This window comes from Columba livia, chromosome 5 (assembly GCF_036013475.1).
Source record: "Columba livia isolate bColLiv1 breed racing homer chromosome 5, bColLiv1.pat.W.v2, whole genome shotgun sequence".
Classification (NCBI taxonomy): domain Eukaryota; kingdom Metazoa; phylum Chordata; class Aves; order Columbiformes; family Columbidae; genus Columba; species Columba livia.
Genome location: NC_088606.1, coordinates 64,105,870 through 64,125,880, shown reverse-complemented (window position 1 = coordinate 64,125,880; position 20,011 = coordinate 64,105,870). Strand labels below are relative to the sequence as shown.

Genomic DNA, 20,011 nt, shown 5'->3' with positions numbered 1-20,011 from the left:
TTAATGGAATAGTTAGTTTATGAGAAGATCTAATAAAGAAAAATGTTAGGCTCACATATTAAATTCTCCTGTAGGTAGATTTGAAGGAAGTGTTTCATCAAAATTATTCAACAGAAAACCATATGAATTGTTCCACAGAAAACTTTTTCAGTTCTGTTATTGTTTTATTCTACCAAAAGGATGTGCTTTTGCAGAGATCTCAGAATTTTAACAGAAAACAACCTTAGATAGTTGAAAATGGAAATATTTTGGCTGCAGCTGAACATCCTTTGAGTAGGAGATGCTGCTACCTGAGAATTACGGGATCTGGAGTGCAGGGGTTTGCTTTGGGGGGTACTGAGGAGGATGAGAAACACACAGGTCACAGTCACTTAGTGGTCTGGACTTTCCTAGGAGGAGCAGAGAAAAGACCAAATGGGCTGTAAGAGGTCTATGGTTATTCCAATTTCTTTATATATTGGAACAAAACTTCAAAAATACCGCAGTTATGCAATGTATGTTAAACCAGGCGTATTTTTGACATTTCACAAAGTATAGTGAAGAAAAACTAAGGTTTGGGAAGGTTTAACTCCCCTGCGTCTCACTACTATGGTTTGCGTTTCCATCAGATAAAATGTTTAAAATACAATTTTCTGTAATAAAGCAAATCAATTTAATCAATCAGTTAGTCAAATTAATCAATCAAAGCTTTGGCAGCATCTTGAATTCACCCCTAACAATAGATAATGAAGAAAAGTAAATAAAGTTTTATTTAAAACCAGGGATAATTATTCTAACATTTGGCAGAACTCTCTAAGGATTTTTTCCTTACATTTTTGCTGTTAGGAGTTTTACACCTCCTAAATCCCAATTTAATTATCTCTCTGCTTGCCAGACCTTGGAAGACATCCTTGAGTCTGTCCTATTCAATTTATATTTGCCCCCACTATTTGTCTGCTGGGGAGCCATCAATACTGCCCATTGCATTCAAAGAAAACGCAGGAAAAAAAGGAACAAAAACCTCTTAATCTCTCAGATTCAGAACTTATTGCGTGAACATATGGAGGTGGGCACAGTTCATGTCCGCATTTTAGAGTCAGCTCTCAACGTTGAATTGTGATCTGCATCCAAAAATGTGCAGCTTTATGTGACTCATGTTAAATTCCCAATTCATCAGGAGCTCTTTTAAGCGAATTTAAGATTTAGGGAGGTGAATGTGGAAAAATGTAACAGACTTGGGGCAAACTTCTGGCGCCGTGAACTCAGATTTTTTTACTGACTTAGGTAGAAATGGAATCTCATCCATCTGATCTGCAATTTTCTCTCATTGTGGCTTCAGCTGCATCCCTTGCTGGGCCACCAAAGCAACAACAGCCCGTGATCAGGAACTGCTGAATTAAATGGAGAGCTTCAAATAGCCTCACCACCAGGTGAAAAAAAGAACACCTTGGGATTTCATCACGAAAATCAAAGATGAAGCATGAAACATTATGAAATGGGCTGGGAGAGTCTCTATTTCGGAGGCAAAGGAGAAAAAAGCTTTCTGTTCTGTGGCACGTGTCAGTCAAAAAGCAGGACTTTTTAAGAGATGACAGATACTTGGGTTCCTCTGTCTGGCAATAAAGTCCTCTAAATCGATCGGTGCCAACAAATCAGCTAGAAGCAAGATGGAATCGTATCGCCTTCTCCTTAAAAAGAAAGCATAAGGAAGAATACAGGAAAAGTGTAGGGTAAGAGAATAAACATGTACATGAATAGTCAGTAATTTTGCATATTTTTCTTTTGATCTTAGTGAAATATTTTCTTATATGTCTAAATTGATATTTTCATTCTAAGATCAGGTGCATTATGAAGAGAGTTGCCAGCGGGTCACAGGAGGTGATTCCTGCCCTCTGCTCAGCACCAGTGAGACTCAACTGGAGTTCTGGGGCCAGTTATGGGCTCCCCAGTACAGGAGAGAAGTGGACATAACTGAAGTGAGACCAAGGAAGATCCATAGACGTGGCTGAGGGATTGGAGCATCTGTCACACAAGGAAAACTGGGAGAGCTGGGGTTGTCCAGGTTGTCTGCTCCTTATCTAGATGGAGACACAAGAACTCCTGCTATAGAGGATGTTAAAGCAGCACGGAAGAAAGTTGGATCAAGTAAAATGAGCAGGGGTTATTTGTAGAAGAGCAACACTGACATATTTCTGAAAGTAACCACCCGTCTAGAAAACCTAGAAAACACATTAGAATAATTTAATTTTAATACAGAAAAGAACTGCCACTGATTATTTTTTACAATGTATCAGATTATAATTGTTTATTTATTTCTTCTTTCATATATCTTTCCAGAGGCTGGCTTTCCCTCTTGGCTGCTTCATATCGAAATAAGATTAGAAACGTCACAGCTGCTTATGAAATGTGTATCAGTTTCAGCAGTCACATAGGACGATTTTCTGGCCCACAATACATGGATTCATTGAATGTTGGCAGGAGACTAGAAGGGGAAATGGAGGCTGTACATATGTAAAAGAAGGTACTTGGAACAGCCGTCTGCCATCCAGCAGTAGAGAAAAACAAGACAATGCCATGGGTCTTAAGATGTACATGCTCAAGAGAAGGAGCCCTTAAGAATATGCCACTTTAAACTCTGAATGTAAATTGTTTTCTCAAAAAAATGCACTTTTTGCCTTCCCTAATGTCACAACTTATCCCTTGGAGAGGTGACAAGCGAGGGCTGTAGCCAGGCAACAACAACTAATCTTCAAGACTTTCTCATTTCAAAGCAAAACAGCCTCAACCCACAGCAGCCCATCCTCTCTTCATCAATGGAACCAACACGGCACAGCCTGGGTGAAAAGCAGACAAACAAACAGGCAACCAAAAGCCTTTGTGTTGCTTTATTTCTCCAAAATAAATAAACGAGATTGATGAATAGATTAAGCTTTTTTAATATACGTGGAAATGCTCCTTTCATCAGGCGATAGCAAGGCTGACAAGTGAACTGCTACAAATCCTAATCTGCTCAGACTGAAAGCACTTTAGACAAAACTTGTGTGCAGGTTCATGTGTGATTCCCCTGTGTGTGGTAAACTTGGACCTGTACAATTAAGTGAATTGCTGGTTTACTAGCAATAAATAACTTTTAATAATTCCAGAAAAATATCAGATTCTCAAAAGAGAAAAAAGTCCTCTCATAGTTTTACCTTTATAGTCCCTAACTAATTGAAACAACAAGATGGTAAGTCCTCGGAAAAGCCAAGTTCTTTCTTCCCTCACTTTTTCTCTCCCTCTTAGGCTAAAAGAGCTAAACAACACTACATGCCGAGGCACAAAGCAGTTACAAATGTCCATTTGTCATTAAAAGAGAGAAAATTTACTCCAGTGCAGTCATACTCCTGACTATCCATGCTGTGTTCTCAAAAGACAAGTCTCAGAGAAAGAATTTCAGGGAGGTTATTATGGAGTATTACCTGCTATGTCTGGGCTTACCAAACAAAACCACAAGTTATTTCTCATTTAACTGTCTGCTCACAGCTACTAGTTCTGCTGGTGAGACACATTCCTCCCCCATCACTTTCACTTCCTTCTGTTTAGAGGACTTTAATTAACAACTAGACGTTCAGCAAGAAAATATAGTTTCAGCAAATGTTGCCGTCTTGCAGGAGATGCTTGAGGACAAAGGTAAATGTCTGAGTCTTCCTGCCATCTATGGAGAGAGGAATACTGTACACAGAAAATGGATATGGACAGTTGTTGGAGCACCATGTTAAGTGCATTTCACTGCTAACAAGGTTCTATGCAGAAAAAAAAAATAGCTAGACCACTCAAATAGCGATTTTTCTATTTTTCCCATATGCAAAAATCTGCTATTTGCTTTCCAAATCATCTTTACTTTAGAGGAAAGACAGGAGGGGAAGGAAGGAGGCGAGATTCACTTGATATTATTTTGCTTAATAACTAGCTTTGTTTATAACATGATGACTCTCAAATGGGTGTAAAATAGTAACTGCTTGCAAAGAAGCACATTCCTATAAATAAATTAATTAATTCTGCTTAAAAAAAAAAGATAAAAAGTGTAACCATTAGGTAGCTCACACACTATAAACATTGTTTTCCACTTCAGTTGCTGAAACAATTAAGTTGCTTGACAATGTTTTGACATTTACTGCTATATAATAAAGTAAGAAAGGCTGTAATTCTGTTAATTGGTGATCAATACAGCCTGCATTATATTTGACCCAACAGTTTGCCATAATAACTTTATCAATTACTGTGTGGCATTTTCCTCCTCTCACAATTCACTTGTAAGTAACACCGTATGTCACAACATATTCAGCGAGCAATTATAACGGGAACATCAAAAAAAAACCCAACGCACCTAAGATGAATGTGTTATTCTCAGGATTTCAGTACAGCCAAATAAATGTTATTAGGAGAAATCTAACATGAAAGGCGTTTATTCTTACTTAAATTCTTTCCCAAAGGACTGATGCAACTTTTCACTGGAAGTGAGTAGAGACGATGTGATGAATGACAGGCCAACAACTTAATTTAACTAGAGATGTAAATTTGTTATTGTCAGATATGCAGCTTTACCAAAGTCACATCCAAGCCACACGTTATCTCAGATAATCACTTGTAAGATGTCCCAGGTGAAATATCTCTTAACCTTCAGAGATAAGAGAAAATTACAACTAAAATATACTGCCCTAGATCTTTGGACCTCAGATTCCACAAGACATCACTTGCTTCTATTATTTCAATCAATTTAAATTGACTTTATGAAAGCTGTGTAGCAAGCTGTTGGCATATGGCAGTTCCTTTTGATTCCATGTACTCTATGCTGGTGCAGCCTCTTTTTCTTTTGCAGTTGCCTTTTTGTAACATTTTGCAATTAGGAAATAACTCATGGTGAATTATTTACTTGATACAGACAGAAGCTACACAAGGGCACAAGAGACTGTCTTTTGGGAGCAAATAGGAGAAATGGGGCATAAATATATGTTTTTGTAGCAAATTTGCTCACAGACCTGTAAGTGTTCTCATAATTTGAAAGTACGGGCTGTTTGATGCACTTTCCTATCATCCCCTAAAAGTACAACATTCAAATAATAAAATTCTGAGCCTGTTAGGGATAATTATACCTAATCATGAAAACAAATCATTCCTGCCCCTCAAGTGGATATGCATAACTTCAGGATCCAGACAGGACTTTAAAACCTGTGTAGCTTTATCTAGGTATATGCTGGTGTCAAATGAGTGCTTAAGGATTTTGTAGACAGACTTGTGCTGTATTTGAACCAGCTGCGTTAAACACATGTGGCAATGGGGATGAGGAAGCGCTGAACACAAAATACATTGCAGATCTATGTAAATATGTGTTTAGCCCAAGTTTGGTTGTGTTTGGTTGGAACTTGCCATCAATAATCGATCCAGACCATTTGAAGTTGTTGACTATCATGTGGGCTTGCCCTTGGGATTAGTCAGAGGAATGCAGCAGGTTTGTGAGAACAGAGAGAGTAGAGAATGTGAGTAACTTTTCACACTCCCTAATGATGGGCTTTTTTTCAGAGTGTAAAATACAACTTAGACTAGAAGGAGACAATTTTATGTGATTACTGCAGTTCTCTCTTCCTTGACTTTCTTAGACTCGTATCCATGGGAGCTGGCATTGAGTCATTCTCTAGGCTGCAGTGAGAAGAGGAATTATTTAAAGTTCTTTTGCATGACTAACGAAGCAGAAAAAAGGCTATTAGTGCAATTAATGTCCATTAATATCATATCCTTACAAAAGGTTCCATAAAATAGTTAGAAAACAATATCATAGGAGATCTTTGGCCCTAAATGTTATCTTTAGCTATGGATGTGCATAAACTCCAAAATCTCCAATTGGTAACTTTGCCAGAAGCTTTATACTCAGATTTTGGATTCAGAAGGTAATGCCTGATTGAACTTGAGCATCAGTGGATGTGTAAGCTTTACATTTTAGTTTACAAGTTTACCAACCAAACCCACATTCACCTGCATTACCTTTTCTATAAGCAAGAATGATATACAGTGATTGCAGACTAAATGAGCATAGAGGCTGTTAAGGAGTAGCCTCATGTTATTGCTATTCACTGAACAAGGGCAGGCCAGTCTGAAAATCAGTTTTGTCGGTATTCATGCACCAGAAGAGAAATGAGTTTCCTAAAGGTAGAGAAAAGGGGCCTTACAACAATGTTCCCACTTCTGGTCCCAAGCATGGGGAGGAAAGTACCTGTGTGGAGAGGCTGATGGGAGAGGGGAATGGCTCTCAGAATAAAATAGAAAATCAGCCTCAGCTTGTTAATATTCTTTACTATTTTTTTTGCTTTGCTTATGGAGTTCATTTCGAAGGTGTGAAGATGACTAATGTGTATCTCTTTTAAGTGTAACAGATGGTACAGATTTTCTGTAAGGTGGCTTTAAAAGATGATACAGTGATACTGAAAATGAAATGACTAAACATTTGGGACTTAAATCACCAGATAATGTTCTCCCCATGAGTCAAGAAATATGAAAAATCAGAAGCGATGCATGCATTTTGTCACCAGATGCTTACTCTCATACAAGGTCTTATGCCTTTTGGAGGCACTATAGATATGAAAAAGTAACACAGTTCTTCAGGTCACAGTTGGTTCCAATGAAGCAGCTGGTACATAAAGTGAAATGCGGTGTATAAGGGGATACCTGTGGGTGGCCATGCACATTATCTAGAGGGTACTGATGCCTCTTGCCTTTTCAGAAGGCTTAACTGCAGTGCCTACCAAATGTCGATCCTCCCGGGGTCTCCTAGAACCTTCCAGTATCTCTAGGAAGAAAAGCCAAGAGGAAAAAGGCCAAATCAAGATCATCCCAACCTACTGCAAATGGGAGTGACTTGCTTGGCTGAGACTTGTGGCCACATGAAGTCAAGAGGGTAGAAGCTAAGGTATATTCCCAGTTTGGAAAAATACATTACGATTGAAATGAGGAGAGATCGTAGCTCTGTGGCAGAATTGGCAGCAAGCAACCTTCTACCCTCATCTTCTGTTTTCATAGAGAGGTAATAAACATATCAATCTACCGTATCATTTCCATGCATGCTCTTCGTTATTATCTAAACACAAAGAGGAAGACCCACCTGGCTACAGTCAGAACTCACCAAGAAAAAGAATTCTCCAGACTTAGAGCAGAAAAATACCTACAAATACTGAAAATGTAGCTCAACGCTCCAATACCTCTGGAAGCAAAGCTACACTAGAAAAGTGTCAATTTTCCTCAGTCCTCACTGCTCATTTCTGCTGCCCGAACCAAGAGCTGGGCTGCAGCAAGGCTTTGCAAGACTGAGTTCTGAACTAGATCTGTGATAGGATGCAGGTTTAAATACAGAAAAATAAAAGAATGGGAGAACACATGGAGTAATATCATGTTGTGAACAGGACATTGACCTAGGACTGAAATACCTATTATTTTTAGCCTTACCAGTGGCTTCTCTCCTGAGTTTAGATAATGATCGTTCCTCTCTGCCTCTGTTTTCTGTCAGCAAAATAGGAGAATTATTTTGTCTCTTTTGTAGAATACTTAAAAACCTATACACGAAGAAAACTTTCTAAAATCCAGGTTCTCATTTTAGTTAGTTGAAATTACACTTCGTGTTTCTTCTAAATTATTCCAGAGGACATTTCTAAATGTGATTTAAAGTCAACGTTTAATTATTTATTATATTTAACGGATATAAGTTCTCAAATGGATTTATTTTCTTCTTTCCATAGTGAAGAAGGGTTTTTTCCTGCATTTGTCAGCTGCACAGAAAAAAAGTTCTATTATTCTTAATTTACCAGGATAATGAAACTAGCCAATCTTTAACTAATATATGAACTTTTTGAGATTTAAAACCATGTTTTTTTTCTCTGTAACAGCAGGCTAAATAGAGCCATTATCTCAGCTTGGGGCTTTTCCACTTTATTAAATAATAATGACATGCATAATAGCTAATTTAATATTCTATTTATCTATCAGTGAAAGAATATCTTATTTTTAATCAGCTATTTTGTGAAGTCTTGAGGTAGATATCACTGTTCCTTCCTATGAGATTTTACAATGAGTAAATGATGCTGTGTTAGGTAGAAAATGAATTTTTAGCCCCCTTGAATTGAAAATCAATAATTCTTGACCAATATATTCCAACAGGATGAAACATTGCAGAGGAAAACAAAAACAAAAACCAAGAAAAAGGGATATGAAATCAAGTAAGTCCTGAAACAAATTACAATGTCTAAGCTCAGTACAAATGTTACACAGCAGAGTTAGGAAAAGTCCCAATCTTGTAAACTCTTGTTTATGAATAAATCTTTGAATTTAAGAGTAGTTTCACTTGCCCAGGCAGCCTTTGCAAAACTGGTGCTTTCATTTGTTTGGCCTGTGGACCTGTATCACAGAAACTACAGAATCATTAATTCTCAGTGGCTGGATATTATAGGAAATACCTGAACTCTAAGTATAGCATGGAGCTGTTCGAAGAACTCTAAAAAGGAGATTGTCGGATTAAATGAGAAGAGATGGAAAAGGAAAATAATTCATGACATAGCTACACAAATTTTGACTTAAATTACTTTTATGCTCCTCAAAAAAAATCTAACAAGTGCTGCAAAATACCATGAAAAACTCATTCATAAATCTCCATTCTGTATCTCAGTAGGTACTTCCCCCTCCCCCCCGGCAGATCCTGATCCATTATTCATAATAGCTTGGAACTGATGAGCTGGCTAATCAAGAGGCAGTTTATGAATCATAAAAGAGAAATGTATTTTCAGTATTCAAATTTTCATTCATTCATTCATTCATTCACCAAGAAAATTGGGGAAGTCTTAAATTACCACTTCTCTACCACTAATAACAGGTGGTCAAAGAGTAGATGCTGTAAATTTACATGCTGTAAATCACATTTATTCCGTGTATATAATTGTCAGGATGTATAGAATGAGAATAACCTACAAACAATAAACTAAACATCTACTGTATTTGGTATCTGTACCTGGTGTCTACTAGCAGATGACAGTCCACAGGAGGTGAAATCAATTCACAAAAGATATGTCTAAAAACCAAACAGTCTAAGATGACAGGAGGTATTATTCCCTATTACTAAATCAAACAGATATACTTGAGACTAACATTCAGAACAAAAAACCACGCCAAGTGCTGCACTGATTGCCTTAAATGTTCTAAGAGCAAAACCTGCTGCCAGTGATGATCCATTTAAGAAATTTAAGGAGCAATATAAGAAGAAAATGTACAGAGAAAATCCATTCAGGAACTTTTTGAGCAATACAGAGGAACCCTGTGCAGAATGGCTATGATGATATATTTCTATTTATACAATTTTAGCACCTAGTCCAGCCTGAAACGATCAGCTGTCAAAAGCAGAGAAATGCATCAGTTCTGTTGTTGATATTTCTCCTCCAGATTGCATCAATTTTTCTCAATTTAAAAATAAGCAAGCAAACCAAACGAAACAAAACATTGTTTCCCCAAAGTACAAGGAGCTAATAAGGTTTTGAAAGTTCTTTCTAGTGCTTTGACAAAGAATCAAAACCCACTTTTTTTCTCCATTTAAGCATACTTCAACAGAGAAGTTGCTAACTCGAATGTCATGTCTATGGTGCTCCCAGGCCTTTTATGAACTTTAAAGGAGAGAGAGAATGTACACACTCTGGTTTTTGCCACCAGCATTCACAATATTGGACCAACAGGAGATATCCTGTTTTTAATGAATAATTTTCTGCTGGCTGGGAAGAGGATTGTGGAAGTCAATGCCACTGGCAAATGTTCCTGCCGATGCCTCTTCAATGCCCTGTGGAAGAGAACACGAGGGAAACAACTAATAACAGGTGGTCATCTGCTGCATCTCAGAGAAACAAAACTTGTAGAAGCAGCTGCACAACCGTTGCCCAGAGCAATTGCCCACAGAAGAACTGGGTGCCCTGTCACAGAATCACAGAGTGGTTGGGGTTGGAAGGGACCTCTGGAGATCATCCAGTCCAACCCACCTGCTAAAGCAGGTTCACCAGAGCAGATCACACAGGAATGTATCCAGGTGGGTTTGAATGTCTCAGAGAAGGAGACTCCACAACCTCTCTGTGCAGCCTGTTCCAGGCTCTGGCACCTTCAGAGTACAGAAGTTTCTCCTCATATTCAGATGGAAGCTCCTGTGCTTCAGTCTGTGCCCATTGCCCCTCATCCTATCATTGGGCACCACTGAAGGGACTCTGGTCCCACCCTCTTGACACCCACCCTTGAGGTGTCGGGTGGTGCTGAGAGGCAGGAGCGGGAGCGGAGCAACCATGGCCCCTGTGTTCACGGCATCTTCTTATTTGGGTTGTTTGCCAAGAGCATGAATAACCTTTAAGGCCACCACAATAAAACCATTTCTTGGAAAGCGTTACTGTGGTTTGCTGTTGTAAGCCAAGTTTAGACTAGTTCTGTGCTGTGTTTGTGAGCACATGTGCTGTAGTAATCTTTCAGGGTAATGCATTGGCAGCAGTGGGAGACATTTTATTTTTACAATTGCCGGTGCAGTAGAAGCATATTCGTCTGCACTTAAATGTGCTTTATGGTTATTCACATTAGGGGCAAATTTTCAAAGAACTGCTAAGGTTTTTGGCCAGGTATGCTGCTGCTTTTATTGGGAACCGCATGTGTTAAACTGAGCAATGTGCTTTGAAAAACTTGCATCCACTTTCTTCCTCTGAACATTCAGGAATGTCTGATATTTAATTCCTCTAAACTGTTAAGGCAGTTAGTATGACTGACAGGTTGAAAGATATGCTTGTAGAACTTTGATTCTCTATTAGTGCTGAGAAAAGCTCTGTGCCAGCTGAGGACCCTCTCCAGCCCAGGGAACCCCTCTATGGTGCAGTTTGGGGGGCACTTGGCATCGCTGGAGCAACACGAAACAGTCTGAAGGGTTGATAACACAGGTCCAGTTGTAACAGGCAAAGACGGATGTTCAACAGTAACACGGTACCATATTCCCTTTCCCTTCTCGAAGTGCACTATCTTCCCCCAAAACGGTCATAATTTTGTTTCAGAGCATTTTCCTTTCTATTTTGTATGCCCAAGCAGAGGTTTAAGCTGATATTAAAACATCCTTTTCCAAGCTGGATGGCCCACCATCAACAAAACGAGAGTATATATAATATTAACATTTCACACAGGCCCTTTGGTGCTCCTGTTGGCTTCAGTCCTGCCAAACTCTGGCAGCTCCCAGACTCGGTTCCTCAAGGCAGAGCCAGGCAGGGGAGCAGAAGAACAGGAGCAGGGACTGTGTCCTCCTGAACCACACACGGCAACACAGCAGCCACCACAAGTTCAGAACCCTCCTTGTGCTGCATGTTTTGTGTAAAAGGAATATCAGATCTTGTGACTGTTCCTATAACTGTGATTAGAAAATATTTTAATTTATAACAATTACAAAAGCAATAAAAACATAATGAATGCTGTTACTTCAGTCTATAATTAAATGCACATTTTGCAATGTGGAATTCGAATTGGCCTCCTTAAGACCTAAAAGTCTCCTAAAGATAAAAAAAGTGCTGGCTAGAAAATGTTTAAAATATAGTTTTATACTTTTTGAAGGAAAGTTCTCATTACTTGACATATTAAGACAACAGTTGTATTTGCAGAAGAAGGGGAGGCAGTCCCTATACTCTGTCCAAGGTGTTAACTCAATGTGTTAATTACTGTTTAACATGGATACAGATGCTGCTCTAGGCAATTTTCACCCAGCATTTGGAGGAAAAGTTTGGTTTTAATCACAATCAAATGAGGCATTATGTAAAACTACTCTACAGCATCTGTCCACTTCACTCGATAAACATGTTGGTGCTGTTTTTAAAAATAGATTAGGACACATGTAAGAATCTACCAGGCTTAGAAAATCACTTTTCTTACCAAACCCTAATAGAAGAGCAGATGGTGAATTGGCTCTAAAGAAGCTGCAAAGAAGTCAGTACCCTTTTTTCCAGCCTTGCCTTTTGATATGAACCAAGATTTTATCCAGGTAAGGAGAGGGTGGAGCAAAGACTATTCTCTCAATGAGCATTAATGAAAAGATGGAAGAAATTAATTATATTGTCATTCAGCTCAGAAAATATGCCAACCTGAGGAGGTTCCGAAACCTCTCCAGGAAGGCAGAGTAATTTATTTTTAATTTTCCAAAATGAAAGGGAAAAATGGAAGCTACAATCACCTGCAAAGATCACTGGTTCAATACTGAAAGAGAAAAGAAGTTGAATGTACTGATCCATGAGGCATTTGAAAGATTTTTTTTTCTGCTAAGGTGGTGATTCCTGGTTTAAGTACTTAAAATTGATATCAAAGCAGGACACACAGACAGAAGAGGCAGCTGATGATTTTTGAAGTCTGCCTTTGTAACACGATCATATAATGCTTTGGACATTTTGGGCATTTTCACTCAGCCTGTTAAACCAGCATCAATATAACTGTTAAGCCATATGATCCAAAGTACCCATATGTACCCATCTGAAGGATTAAGCAATTTGTTTTTATGCTCTTGGCATATTTTAAATTAGCACTTAACAATTAAGAACTAAAAATAAGGTAAGATGAGCTTTTTAAGCTTGTCAAGATGCTGAGACAGTGAATTTTGGCAAACCTGCTATTATGCTGTTAAGAGCCTCCAACAAAAGGTAGAATGTTTCTATAGCTTGAGAATGCAAATTCTATAACGTTGTAAAACAGGTTTGCAGCTGGAAAGCCAAGTGATAGTACTGCAAATACCAACAGCCAGCAATTCCATGCAGCTGGACTGCTGGAACAAATAAATGGACATAATGCTATTACAAAAGGCATTGTTGTAATGAAATACCATACGTTTCAAAATACCATAAATCCATATTCAGGGAAAAAAGACACCACCCCTCCTCAAGCAGCAGAAGTTTGCTGGCACTGCCTGTGATCTATGTTCTAGTCTTGAGAAAGCAGCAGCAACACAACATAAACTGCCACAATCCAGAATAAACTGTTCTTCACTCTCCTACCACTGTCTCTCTTCTGTGCTCCCAACAGCAGAACATTGTCAGCTGCTGTGATTGGTACCTGGGCGTTATACATCTCTTGCCTTTCCCAAATACACAGGTCATTATATAAAACAATAAAACCTGAGCCATGTCATAGAAGTTCCTGAGCAACTCCTCACCAAACTGAGCTCAGGACATTAAGTTCAATTAGGATCATTATTTATGGTTCATTTACAGTCTCTGGAGATAGAATGATGTGTTGTAGTAAAACTGTTTCAGCTGAACGTTTGAAGGATGCTGGAAAGGTGGTTGATAGAGTTGAATGCCTTCAAGGAATTTTGAAAACCCCAATCTATGTCTATTACATTATTTAAAGAATTACATTATTCTCAGATATATATCAGATTCTGGCAACACAGGGGATCCACAGACATAGTTTTCATGTTACTAGGCTTTATTTCAAGGTAAACTTGGTTTTGGCCCCTGAACTGTTCTTTTTTGTATGTATTTTTGTATGCCTGTTGGTCTGTTTTATCCTTTTGGATATAACTGGAGCGCTGTCTTAAATCATTCCTACACTGCATCGCATGATTTGTCAATTCAAGGTCTGTTCCTGTGTTGATTTCGCTCATTCTGAATTGCTTATTCACACGGGCCGTAACCCATCGCTTCCCCACGACATCTGCCCCCATTCCCCACCCTCACCCAGCAATAAAAGGTGCTGCCTGTTTCTTCACCTTGATCTCTTCTTCAGAGCGTTGCAGTGCCGGAGGGGCTGGAGCAGAGGAACAAAGCCTGTTTTCTGCCAGGAACAAGACTGTTGTTGAGATGAAGAGCTAAAAACACATCAGTACCTCTCATTTGCTGCAAAGGTATTGTTGAAGGGCTTTTCTAAGTGACTGTGGTTAGAGCATGCTGGCCAGGATGTTGAATATCGAAATCGTCTGCCAGGATAGAGAATTGCAGAATTGGCTGCGTGTGTGACTAATAGAAAAACATTATCTTTTTTTGAGGGTACAAAAGTACATCATGTATAAAGAAAACCAGCTCTTTGCTAAGGTAATTTATTTTTTCACATTCCGTTTCACAATAGCTACCGCATTTTGATTTAAACTTCCAGATATACTCCGCACCCAGTGACTCAAATAGCCTATAGTTATGACACATCTGCAGTAATAAAGCAACTGGATGTAAATAAATAAAATGGAGGCTGTAAACATAGCTTCAGGCAGAAAGGTCTTGTCATCTTTCATCCCCTCATTTTAATTCAACACTAAGCAAAGCACGGCAATGTTTACCTTCGCCTGATCTTTAATTCCCTAAATTTATGTGGAATCATGCACAGATGCTCTGGAAAGCAGCCTGGAGAAGCCTGGCATTTTAATTGATCCCAGAGCCTCTTTCCCCCCGGTCCCTGCTGCTCCGCAGTCTGCTCCTTGCTCCGGAGGGGCTGCGTGGTTGCCTGGCCACGGCCAATGGCCCCAACACGTGAAGAAATCCAGGGGAGGAAGCAACCAATCAATTTTTTAATTTCCCTGTGTAAACAGCAGCAAATCAGGATGCATTTTGAAGTCTCATTAGCGGAAAGTGAGACATGTTGTGTGGATTTTAACATATGTATTAACTGTGTGCAGATAGGGGCAACCAGAAATGAGAAGCCACTGGGTTTGTTTCACAAAGCTCGTTTCGGAAGAAATCTGAACACGGCATTTAAAACTGAATGATTTCAGGGGAGGGGGGAATAATTTTTAATTCTTCGTCACTACTATCTAATCGGTTTAAATGTTTTCTTATTAACTGTTATTCATGTTATAAGAAATACACTTTTCTTTATAACCAAAAGGCTAAATATTGGTAGAGTCAGGAGGATGATGTGCAGAACCAGATCCTGAAGTCAGCAAGATTTGGTACAAAAGGAAGAATGATATGCTTGCCCTCCAGGATTTTCAATTAGTGTTGTCTTGACATATGAGTAAAAATGAGTGCAAATATATCAGTGTCATATTTGCAAGTCAGTGAGTTGTGTGACCCCTCTGTATCTTCTTCCTGCACAACAGGATGACTCTGGATTTTTTCTAGGTGTTTAATAGCAGTTTCCTAGGAGGCTTGTCCCTCTGTGTCATCACAGATGAGATTTTTTGAGGTATTCCATGCTTACTGCTATATCATCCCAGTAACTTCCACGGAGAAAGGATCAATGGTCATTTGAAAACACCGACTCATTGCTAATTTCTATAAAAACATACATTCTGCTGTGTCACTAGTAATACGTCACTTCTGCCTTTGAGATCCCTACTGCCTTAATGCAGCTCAAAATTTAATGTAGGTAGTGAAGAGTCTCACATATGCTACACAAAATACTTGACTTTACCATAAGATAACACAAGAATTGGTGGTAGTGATATAATGGAATTTGAAAAGCATGATGCATACCATAGACTATTTTATCCTTAAAAAGTAAGTTAAACCCAAATATTATATATATACATATACACTGACCTTTTGGGAAAATGGCTTTTGGACTTTTAACAGGAAAATATAAATTTGCTTCACCCGTTCCCAAGAGAAACCCATTTGGCCCAGTGAAAGTGTTAAACATGGACATTAAAGACTTTGGACATCAATTAATTTTTTCAATAATCTTGAACAGAGAAAGAAGCCTTAGCCGCATTCAGATCCGCACGAGTTCTGCCACCCACTTAAAGTCAATATTTCTCCCAAGGGCTGTAGCAAAGAAAAGTGGAGGCCATTGGGAATGTGGCCAGGTGGGCTGGTTACCAGCGGGGTGTATGACGGGACAAAGGGGAGAGGCAAGAAATTGAAGAACCCTGAGAAAAGGACTGAGGCAAAAATCGAAAAAAATAAGTTCTACCTCTATTTCCATGAGTAAGGAAAACGTAGCTGATACAATTCAGAGCTGGCGGTGCTTTTGGGAGATAACACTTGCAAGATCTAAGCCTTATACAGTATAAAACCCAAAGTTGTTCAGAATGGGAATTAAATCATTCTGGCCGCTAATACACCCTGTCAGAGCCATGCAGACTGGCATCTCTGAACACTGCTACATTTCAAATTATTAATTTGGTATTAAGAATAGACACAATGTTCCCCATTACAATCTTTTAAATGCTGTGACTCGTGTTTGTGAACTTCTGGATGAACTGTCCTCCTAGAAACACCAGAAGGAGACTTTGTCTGAAGGTTGGCAATAAGCAAAGATGAGTGGAGAACAGTCCAGAGTAAACTTTTCTGAAGCACTAAAAATACCACCCAACTCTCCCTATTCCTGGTCAAGTTCCCATGCTTATTGCAACTCCTCCAACGATTTAACTTCACACTCCATCACAAGGCTGAATGCAGATGTCTCCAGATGAAAAGAAAGCATATTAAAAAACAGTCAGCGAGCCAGCAAGAATTCAAACAATTCCAGGACCTGAGCGCCCATGCAGAAGTTGAGACGCAAGGCAAATCTTCTGTTTCTGCATAACTAGAAGAAGGTCTGGTTTATTAATATCCAATGCCAGCCAAACATCTGAGCTTTCCAAGTACTTTAGGAGTAAGAAGAATAGATTTGATTAAAAAATACAAATGAAAATCATCTTAAAAAAATGCTGTTTGCAGGGTGTGAACTTGAACTGAAGGAAACTTACTGAAAAATGATGTATTAAAGTCCTAAACTACTTGTTCATACACATGGGGATTTATACTTATTTAACTAAAATTGAAATTTAGCCCAGAGCTAATAAATAGTCTGAAAACCTAATCTACAAGGTGAATTATTTTTTTTTAAATAGGAAGAACACCATCTATCCCATACTCCATACATTTTCATTGAGTGTGCCTGATAAACTGCATTAATCTACACAGAGTTGCGTACACCTGATTTTTATATCAGACTAGTGAATGAAATAGCTGTCAGATTACGCGACCTTTGTAATTACCAATATGTTTAATAAAATGAGCATTTGTATGGTCAAATTGGAAGAAGCACAGTCACAGCTTTGGCAGGATGAATACACAAAAATGGTATTTCCAAGAGCTACAATTATCAGATATTTGTTATACACATTGCAAATAATCCCACCTTTGAACTATTAAGTTCTTCTGTAGGGCAGCCATCTCCAGAAAAACAATCTACAGCTGAACAACAGCCATGCAAAACTACAGTGTTTACTAGAAGAAAAAGTTCCAGATTCCAACAGAGTGAAATGAAACCCCAGCAGTGTGACCCCTGTGAGCCCCCAATGAAATATCAACAGCGATAAATGTTGCTTCCTTTAACTTTTTTTTCTTTCATTTTGACAAGTGGTACAAGTTAAGACTGTAGAGCTACAATCCCTGAAAGATTTTGATAAAAGATAAAGCTACTGAGCCATATCCATCCTTGGCATTTATGGACCTACATTCTGTGTGAATTAAGAATTGGGCCACAATTTATCTTCTCTTTTCTAGACTTCAGCTTATTTAACAGCCAGGCCAGTCCACTCCTCTTTTTCCAACATATACGACACTGACAAAATGGAATTTGATTAATTTCATTTACTGAAGTAAAAGGAGGAGGAAAATTCTCAATGGATTATGGAGAATTTGCTAAACTTTGTGTTGGCCCATTGAAGCTAACGGGCAAATTCAGAACAACTTCACAAATGTTAAACAGACCTAAGTTAAACTGGACAGCAAAGAATTCCTTCCATGGCCACCCGCACTTTGCTTTCCCATCATTCCATTTTGCCTTATACTGAATCACACATTTGTTCTTATCAGCTATTTTAAAACTGATTTAAACACCCTGGTAAGACTCCGACATTTAGAACAATAATTTTTATTTAAAGTAGTGGTGTGAGGAAGAAAAAAAAATCATAATAATTTGATCTATTCTTGATAATTAAATAACTAGCACCAGAAAGGAAAAAGTATATTATTTAGAGGCTGACATTACTTCTACTTCATTAATTTTCATGGGAAAAAGTGAAGCTCAGTCATAATACCAGTTCTGTAATAAGTAAAGGATGAATAAAGAAGGTTTTTAGGGGTTGTTGCCAGTTTGAAGAATTGTTTGTTTTGTTCAGCAAAAATGCCTCTTTTTTTCTTAGATCTTTATATAATAAAGTGGATACTACTTACGCGTCTGCAGACAAAATCAGTGAAATTATCCTCAGGAAACTTCCGCTGAAAGGGAAAAATAAATAAAATTAAGAATCAGTTATATCAGTGAAATCCCTTTTATTTTTTTTCTACATTATTTAGCTTTGATTCACCCAGCACAGATACTAATTCGATTCTGAGGGTCAGTGAAACCTTTATCAGACATAGCTTAAGAAGAACACTTCTATAAACACAGACACTTTCCTGTCCTCCAGAAAGATGCTGCATTCTCAACAGGCTGGTGTGTCCTTGATCGCTTTGTTCTCCCCTCCATTCAAATCACCAATTTTGAGACAAAATAGTGGCAATTTTCTCTTGCAGATGAAAATCTAATAGGGAAAAATAGACTTACTTGTCTATTGTTTAGAAGACCTATGACTTCTGGAGTCTTCAATCACTATCAACTTAAACTCATTTTCAATGTGTAAGTCAGGTGGGAACAGTGTCACAGGAACACTGGGGAAAATATTTGTTTTTTTGTCAAATAGATTTTCAGAACAATGGAAATTGCTGTTAAAACTAAAATAAAAACTTTCAAGTTGAAACTGATTTCCAATAAAAGAAGTATGCACGCTAGCACTTTTTTGCTTGGAAGTATTCCCTTACAATGAATGAAAGAGGAGATCATATGGTTGTCACAGTTCAAGCATTTATTTTATCATCTTTTAAATAGCAAGAAAACCTCTGATATCTTTGATCAGTTCTCAAAATTGCAGTCCAACAACTGGTAAGAATCTGAAAACAGACATTTCATGTTAAAAGGCTGGGGTTTGGTACATTAGGTCTAGGGTGCTATAGTGAGGAGTAAAAACAAAACCAATTTTCTTAGAAATCAAACCCTTTGCAGCAGTATGAGGGGCTGCATTTTAGAGCTCCTCTCTTTCCTGTTACAAGACCAGCCATCAAATATTTCTTCTCTCTCCCACAACACTTCACACCAGTTTCCCAAATGGATTTTCCACTTCTCTACCTTTTTGTCCCTACTGAAACGTTCATTTCCCTCCCATTTCATTGTGTGCAACCACAGAGGTGAAATAATTGTGGATGTTCCCCCGTTTTCATTGTGGACTCTTTTCATGCTGACAACATACACTCAAAAAGCTGGACTTTACGTGTTTTAGCAGACATTTGCTTTTTAAAAGTCTCAGAGGGCCTGACCACATGTTCAGCTTACATTTATACAGCTTGGTTAATTTAACCCATTAGAGTCTCATAACTGGCTGGAGAGAGTACATTTCATAAGTATACCAGGCTTGTAAATGTAATTCTATAAAACACAAATCAATTTGCAGTGTTAGGACACCCAATCTAGGTTTTCTGTTTAAAATACTTTTTATTTTATAGAAATAGCATAAAGTCTCAGGCCAGAACCAAAGAAATCCATTTAAATCATTTCTCAAACACTGGAGATTCTTTCCAGCTTTGACATGGTGATGGTGGAAAATGGACTCTCAAAGTATTTTTATTGATCTTTTGGTAAATGTTTCTTTTCCCATAATGATATATTTGCTTAGTATTTGCAGATGTTCATAATAGAGGCTTTTCTTGTGCCTTCACCAGAGCATTTCCATGCTCTGGAGCAGCTCGACTCTCAAGAGACAGCAAAGGAAAGTGGTGATTCCTCCTCAGCACAGTTAAAAGCTTTTCCTCAGAGCAGGGGAAACAATGGTACTAAAGCTGCCCCTGTTCCGATAGCTTTGAGACAAAGTAACAACTCTGCCAACAAAGGATTCTGAAATATTTAGTAATCCCTGAACCTCTCTCTTCTAGAAGTAAAACCTTTTTGACTCCATTTAGTCAAGTAGGCTGAGGACAGTAATGCCGAATGTCCAAGTCATGTCCAAAGTTGACTGAATTCA

The 20,011-nt window shown here is 38.4% G+C and overlaps 1 long non-coding RNA gene across 1 annotated transcript in view; it reads right to left on the bottom strand.

The window, feature by feature from the left end:
• LOC135579625 (uncharacterized) overlaps positions 1-18,179 on the bottom strand; it is a 70,468-nt gene extending 52,289 nt beyond the window's left edge. Inside the window, exon 1 of the long non-coding RNA XR_010473140.1 lies at positions 18,132-18,179. This is a non-coding gene — a long non-coding RNA (uncharacterized LOC135579625). The remainder of the gene's footprint in view (positions 1-18,131) is intronic.
• Between the last annotated feature and the right edge of the window lie 1,832 nt (positions 18,180-20,011).